At 41.4% G+C, this 6,294-nt stretch overlaps 1 pseudogene; it reads right to left on the reverse strand.

Moving 5' to 3' along the window:
* Positions 1–3,847: 3,847 nt before the first annotated feature.
* On the reverse strand, positions 3,848–5,791 carry LOC149446041 (protein lin-52 homolog; annotated as a pseudogene).
* Positions 5,792–6,294: the final 503 nt, after the last annotated feature.

A 6,294-nucleotide genomic window follows, 5' to 3' on the forward strand; every position in this document is an offset into this window, starting at 1 on the left:
TCCTTGCCTTTATTTAGGTATTGTTTGTGAAGATAAGGTTCATCCCCACATTCACTAAGCTCTGGAGTGAATTCCCTTGCAAATTGAACAGCCTATTTGCCTTTAGTAGATCGGTCTGCTGTACAGCACGTGTGTTAACCCTCATGCACGCTTGACGTTTTTACAGCGGCTGTTTTTGGCTTTTGAAGCATATTATCCTATGTGTCCATACACACATAGACTGTAATCAATGTATTTTGGCAGGGAAGTTTTTTTGGCTGGGAAAAAAACCCCCAAACTAGTGGGTTTCTAGAGGAATTTTTCAGCTGTAAAAACGCTCTAACGCTGAAAAACATGGCAAAACGCGGTAAAACACTGCAAAACCGGCATTTTTGGAAAATTTTTTGACCAAAAAATAATTTTTTTTTTTGGTAACAAAACGTTAAAAAACGCAAACTCGGAAAAATGCTGCTAAATGCCACTGAACGCTAATGCAAAAAACTAATGCAAAAACACTAATGCAAAAACGCTAAAAAAAGCTGAAAAACTCACGTTTTTAACATGACTTTACACAGCTAACGTTACCAGTGTTCTCAAAATGTCCCGTGTGCATGAGGACTTAGTGTGCATTTTGTGAAAAAGTTCATTTTAGGTCCCCAAATCACAGAAATTGGAATTTTCAAGATTGGAGCTTCTGGCCATAAGTCTTTACACTTGACATGACCCAAACATGGCTAATTATTACCAGAAAGGGTCTACAATTACATTTAAAGTGTTTCTAAAGGCAGAAGGTTTTTTAACTTAATGTATTCTATGCATTAGGGGAAAAATCCTTTTGTGTGCAGCCTGCCCCCTCAGTCCCGTTTATACTTACCTGAGCCCCATCTCGATCCAGCAATGTGCATGACAGCATTTGTTCTTCCGTGTCTCTCTTCCCTCATTGGTTCACATAGCAGCAGGAACCATTGGCTCCTGCTGCAATCAATAACAGCCAGTGAGCCAATGAGGAGAGAGCAGGGGGCATGGCCAAGCCACACTCTGTGTGTGAATAGACAATGTTCATTCACAGCAGCATGGCTCGGGAGCAAACCTGCACAAATGCTCCCATAGCAAGAGGGGGGAGGAGCCAGGACCACCAATGGGGGACCCATAAAGAAGAGGACTGGGGCTGCTCTGCAGTAAACCATTACACAGAGCAGGTAAGTATAACATATTTTCTGAGTAAAAAAAAAAAAACCACAGTCTTTAGAATCACTTTAATGATCAAAACATTTCTCAAGGACCTTCAAGATGGCAATTATGGGACCAATATCAATAAGTCTCCAATATCAATAGGACCTTCAAGCTGGCAATTAAAAGACTTGTAAATGGTATAATGTTTGCAATATCAATAGATATCACGTCATACAAGAGTTTAATTATACGTACATAAAAGCACAATGTCTCTCATACACAGGCTATGGAATTTAAGGGTGCACTCAGATAAACACTTTTAGCCAGTCCCGGGTGTAGTTTACCCCTTGGGCTCGTTCAATTCTGTAGTGTGAGTGCTCCAAATAGTGCCTGGAATCAGTTAAGTGCATTGTGCCCAGGACTGCTTGGTGGTCCCAGCCAGGGGCGGACTGACAACTCATGGGGCCCCCAGGCAATAGGGGATCATGGGGCCCCTGTGTCCTTGCCCAAACTCAAAAAAGCCTATGAAAAAGGTACCAGGGGCGTCTCATGGGGCCCCCTACTGACCCCGGGCCCTCGGGCAGTGCCCGAGTTTCCAAATGGTCAGTCCGCCCCTGGTCCCAGCAATGTTCTCTTGTGGTCCTGTACAGTTTGCTTTGGCGTGAGTGCAAACTATGCCAGAGCACAATTGTCTCTATAGATGACAATATACTGAAGCATTACTCACTGGTCTGGTTAGCAGAGAGGTGTGCCCAGCCTAGTGTAAGTGCAGACCAGAGGAGAAATGGGGGTGTGGCGAGAATCAAACTTGGGCGTGCTTCAGTTTAATCGCCCCCAGTGTGAGTGCACCCTAAGATGATCACTAGTATTATTATAATTATTATTCAAGATTTAACTGCTTCCTGTCTGCCCTATAGCAGAAGTACTGCTACAGAGTGGCACGGGTGCACAAAATCACGTATATATACATGTATTTGCATTCCCGGGTAGGGGGCGCACGAGAGTTGCATTCGCGCCCTGCCCGCACCGCCATTCGCAGCAGCGGCTGTCAATCACTGGGTCCCGGCCGGTGATTACTCGCTGGCACCTGGTGATTTCCCAGCATCTCCTACAAGGGGAGAACTGTTTGTAAACAAAACAGTTCTCTACCCTGTCAGCTCCTGCATACTGTTTTGCATGGCTGTGCATAGCAGAGCCATGCAAAGCAGTATGCTTTCAGTGAAGCACACACACAGCCCTCCCAGTAAACCCCACATGTTAGCCCCTTCCTCCCCAGTGCCACTAGTACAGTGTCAGTGCTTTTTAATAGCACTGATAACTGTATTGGTGTCACTGAGGATGTCAGTGACACCAAGTCAATTCCCCCCAGTGTCAGAATACCTGCCGCAGTCCTGCAGTTGTGATAAGTTGCTGATCGCTGCCATTACTATTGAAAAAAAAATCCCAATATATATATACCGCCATTTGTAAACGTTAAAACTTTCACGTAAACCAATTAATTTACATGTATTGGGATTTTGTTAACAAAGACGTAGCAGAATACATATTGGCTTAAATTTATGATGAACTTTGATTTTTTAAACTTTTTTTACTGGACATGTTTAATAGCAAAAAAGTAAAAAATATTGTAACGCAAAAAATGGCCGGTCAGGAAGGGGGGTAAATCCTCTGGAGGGCAAGTGGTTAAAAAGCACCAACATGTTTTCAAATATCAAGGTATATAAAATGTAATGACTGTGTGGCGACATGTTGATGGCGCAAGTAAAAGTTCTATTGTTAGTTAGAGGCAGAATAGGCTTTTTTCAGGGATTGCTCATCAAGAAGATAGCTAGTCAGATTGGAATAGGGGGTTCCAGAGTATTGGAGGGGCTCTGGAGAAGTCCTAGAGATGAACAGTGGGAGAGTAAATGGGGGAGCTAGGGAGTAGGAGGTCTTATGAGAAGTGAAGAGGATGTTTTGGGTATTATTTTGAGACAAGGTCGGTGATGTAGCTGGGGGCAGGGTTGTAGATGGTTTGTGTGTTTTTGTTAGGATTTTGCTTTTGATTAATTGGGTGAGTGTAAGCCAAAGGAGGGATTGGAAGAGAGTTGTGGCTGATGCTGAATGGCTGGAAAGGTGGATGAGTCTGCCATTAGCAACATGGCCCAAGGAGGAGAAAGTTGTAGTAGTCGAGGTGAGAGATGAGAGCGTGAAATAGTTGCTAGGTGGTGTCAATAGATAAAAAGTGTCAAATTCTGGAAATGTTACAGAGATGAAGGCGGCAAGATTTGGACAGTGACTGAAGAAAAGAGATGTTAGAGTATAGGTTTACACCAAGCATACTTTGTGTTGTATAGAGAGGGGTTCAATATTGTTTAAAATATTGCTCTAAGTTTTTGGTAAAAATAAAGAATGTCTTCTCTGTCTTGTAATATGTATATACAAATGTATTTTCTACTTATGACTGTAAAGTCTATCATAAATCTTTTTGGAATGTCACACAATTTTTTTTTGTAACAAATCATTGGCCTTCATTTGCCTAAACAAGTTTTGCAAGTTTTGAGTCCTGAATGAAGGACAGGAGATCACATGCAGGAGTCTATATTGTATCTTTGGTACTTCCAATTACTGAAGACTCAAGTTTAAAAATTAAGAATGACTGCCAAACATCTACATGTATGGTGGGCAGCTGAAACCCGCCATCTGTCCCAGACATCTACTTCTTGGCCCTCTCCAGAATATTCAGAAACTGTCCTCAGGTCATTTCATGGGACTCTTCTAGTCCCAGCTGACAGGCCAAATTCTGAAGCCCACAAGCCTTCTCCATGAGATTAGTGATGGTTAAACTTCCCAATTCTCTTAGCATTTCAATGTTGTAATTTTCCATCTCTACCATCTATTTGGGCAGAGAGCTTGCAATCGGACTCTTAACCCTTTGAAGACCATAAGATTACGGAATGCCAAAAGAATCAATTTTTTGTTTTTAAAGTTCGTACACTTCAGTTGCTGTAACTAAGCCATTTCATGAAATAATTGGCAAAAAACTAGATCCATTTGTTGATAAGAACTAATATTTTGACTCAAACCAAAAAAAAAAGAAAAGTATTTTAAGTTCTTAATCAGATGATACAGGCAATTAAAAACATGCAACAAATACATCCCTTGGTCCTCAAAGGGTTAAAGGAGGCATCCATTTTTATAACTCCTGTAAGTTGCTCTGCCTACAAGTCTCGTGATGCTAGGTCCAATTTCTCAAACCTCAGTAAAGACCTCTCCAGATTTGTTCGTCCAATGATGAAATAAAACCTGACAGGACAGCCCTGGTATACTTAGGCCTCGCACGAGCACTGGCTGGTCTTCACTCTGTCCAGTCCCTCAATGTGACACAAATTATTTCATCATTTTACAGGAGAGATATTGAGGTAGATTTACTAAAGGCAAATAGACTGAGTTCTTTCCAAGTCCAGTTGCCCCAGAGCTTAGTAAATGAGGGGAACTCTGCTGACTTCCATCATCCAATTGTGTACAAGCAAAAGTGCTGTTTTTTTTATTTTCCTTGCATGTGATTGGGTATTCTTTGTAAAGTAAAGCTTTACCTCATTTACTAAGCTCTGGAGCAACTTCACTAATAAAGTGCATAGTCTATTTGCCTTTAGTAAATCAACCTCATTGAATAGGACATTGCTAGTATCCAAATATAAGATACATAGATATTATTTATGCTTGAAAAGAAAATGCTGCGAGCTGCACTCTCCTCTTTTGTTTCTTGGCTGCAGGAGAAGGTTGTCCAAGGTCATAAGCAGCTAGTCATGTAACACTTTAATAATCCAAGAAAGGGAGGGTGAGACACTCACCATAAAAGCCAACTTGTATTTACTGAAGCAAAAGGATGCACCAACAATCAACCTGGTGCCACAGCAGTTCTAACGCGTTTCATTCCTCAAAGGGGCTTAACCATCGGCATTATATGATATACAATATATGATCTATGATTAAGCTGCTTTGAGAAGGGAAATGTTAGGACTGTTTTGGCAGGAGGTTGATTGTCGGTACATCGTTTTGCTTCAATAAATTCAAGTTGGCTTTTATGGTGAACGGCTCCCACTCCCTTTCATTGATATAATTTATTATCAACCATGTAGGGAACAATTTACAAATATATAATCATAACACCAGGCTTCTTTCATAAACAATAGAAGGTATAAACCTTTAGAGGAATATTAATTGCCTAGAAAGCACTGCAGGATTATAGGGTTGATTTACTAAAGATAAATTCACTTTGCAAGGGAAGTTGAACTTTGCAAGAGAATTTTCCGCAGAGCTGATTTCCTTTATCCAATCAAGTGCAGGCAAAAATGCTGTTTTTTATTGTTGCATGTAATTTGGTACTGTTTGCAAAGTGAAATTTAATCACATTCCCTTTGAAAGCACAACTTCCCTTGCAAAGTGAACAGTCTATTTGTCTTTAGTAAATCGACAGCTATTTAGGAGATCCCTAAAGTGTATTAAGCTGTATATTAACCTTCCCTTTCCTTTATTTTCAACCTTCTTTTGCCCTTCTTTAGTCTTTTCTGGCCTTGTGGTCACCAATTTCCTTGTGCACTCACCTATCTGACTCATTGTCAGTATCAGGGGGAGGACTGAATCCACTCAGGGGCATCATTTAGTTTACAGAACAACACATAGTAGCCATGCATGCCATTGCATCATGGGGCTCCTTGGTAGAAATTTAAAGTTAATTCAATGTTACAGTTCATGGATGTTCACCAAAGCTAAAAAAGCCTAGAGGGAACACAAAGAGAAGGCGCTTCTATGTGCAGTAGTTATGGTAGTTTATTAGGACACAAGATTAAAAACACTTACAGGGTGATAAAAGACACAGGGTCATCATATGTATCCAGCTTGTGGTAGATGTAAAGGAGGGACCTTTGGCTAACCAGCAGCTGCGGGACCTGTGGGATTCAGGATCAAGATGGCTGCTGCACTTCCGGGATCAGCATAAAGCGAACAAATTGGAAGTGATGTCAGGTGGGGGTGGTAAGGTCTGACGAAGGAATCTCTGTGCATGCTCTGAAACGTGTTACCACCCCCACCTGACCACACTTCTGGCATGTACGCTCCACACCAATCCCGGAAGTGTATCGACAATCTTGAACCTTTGTT

This window comes from Staurois parvus, unplaced genomic scaffold, assembly GCF_062004578.1.
Source record: "Staurois parvus isolate SC_StPar_1 unplaced genomic scaffold, SC_StPar_1.0 ptg000698l, whole genome shotgun sequence".
In the NCBI taxonomy this organism is placed as follows: Eukaryota; Metazoa; Chordata; class Amphibia; order Anura; family Ranidae; genus Staurois; species Staurois parvus.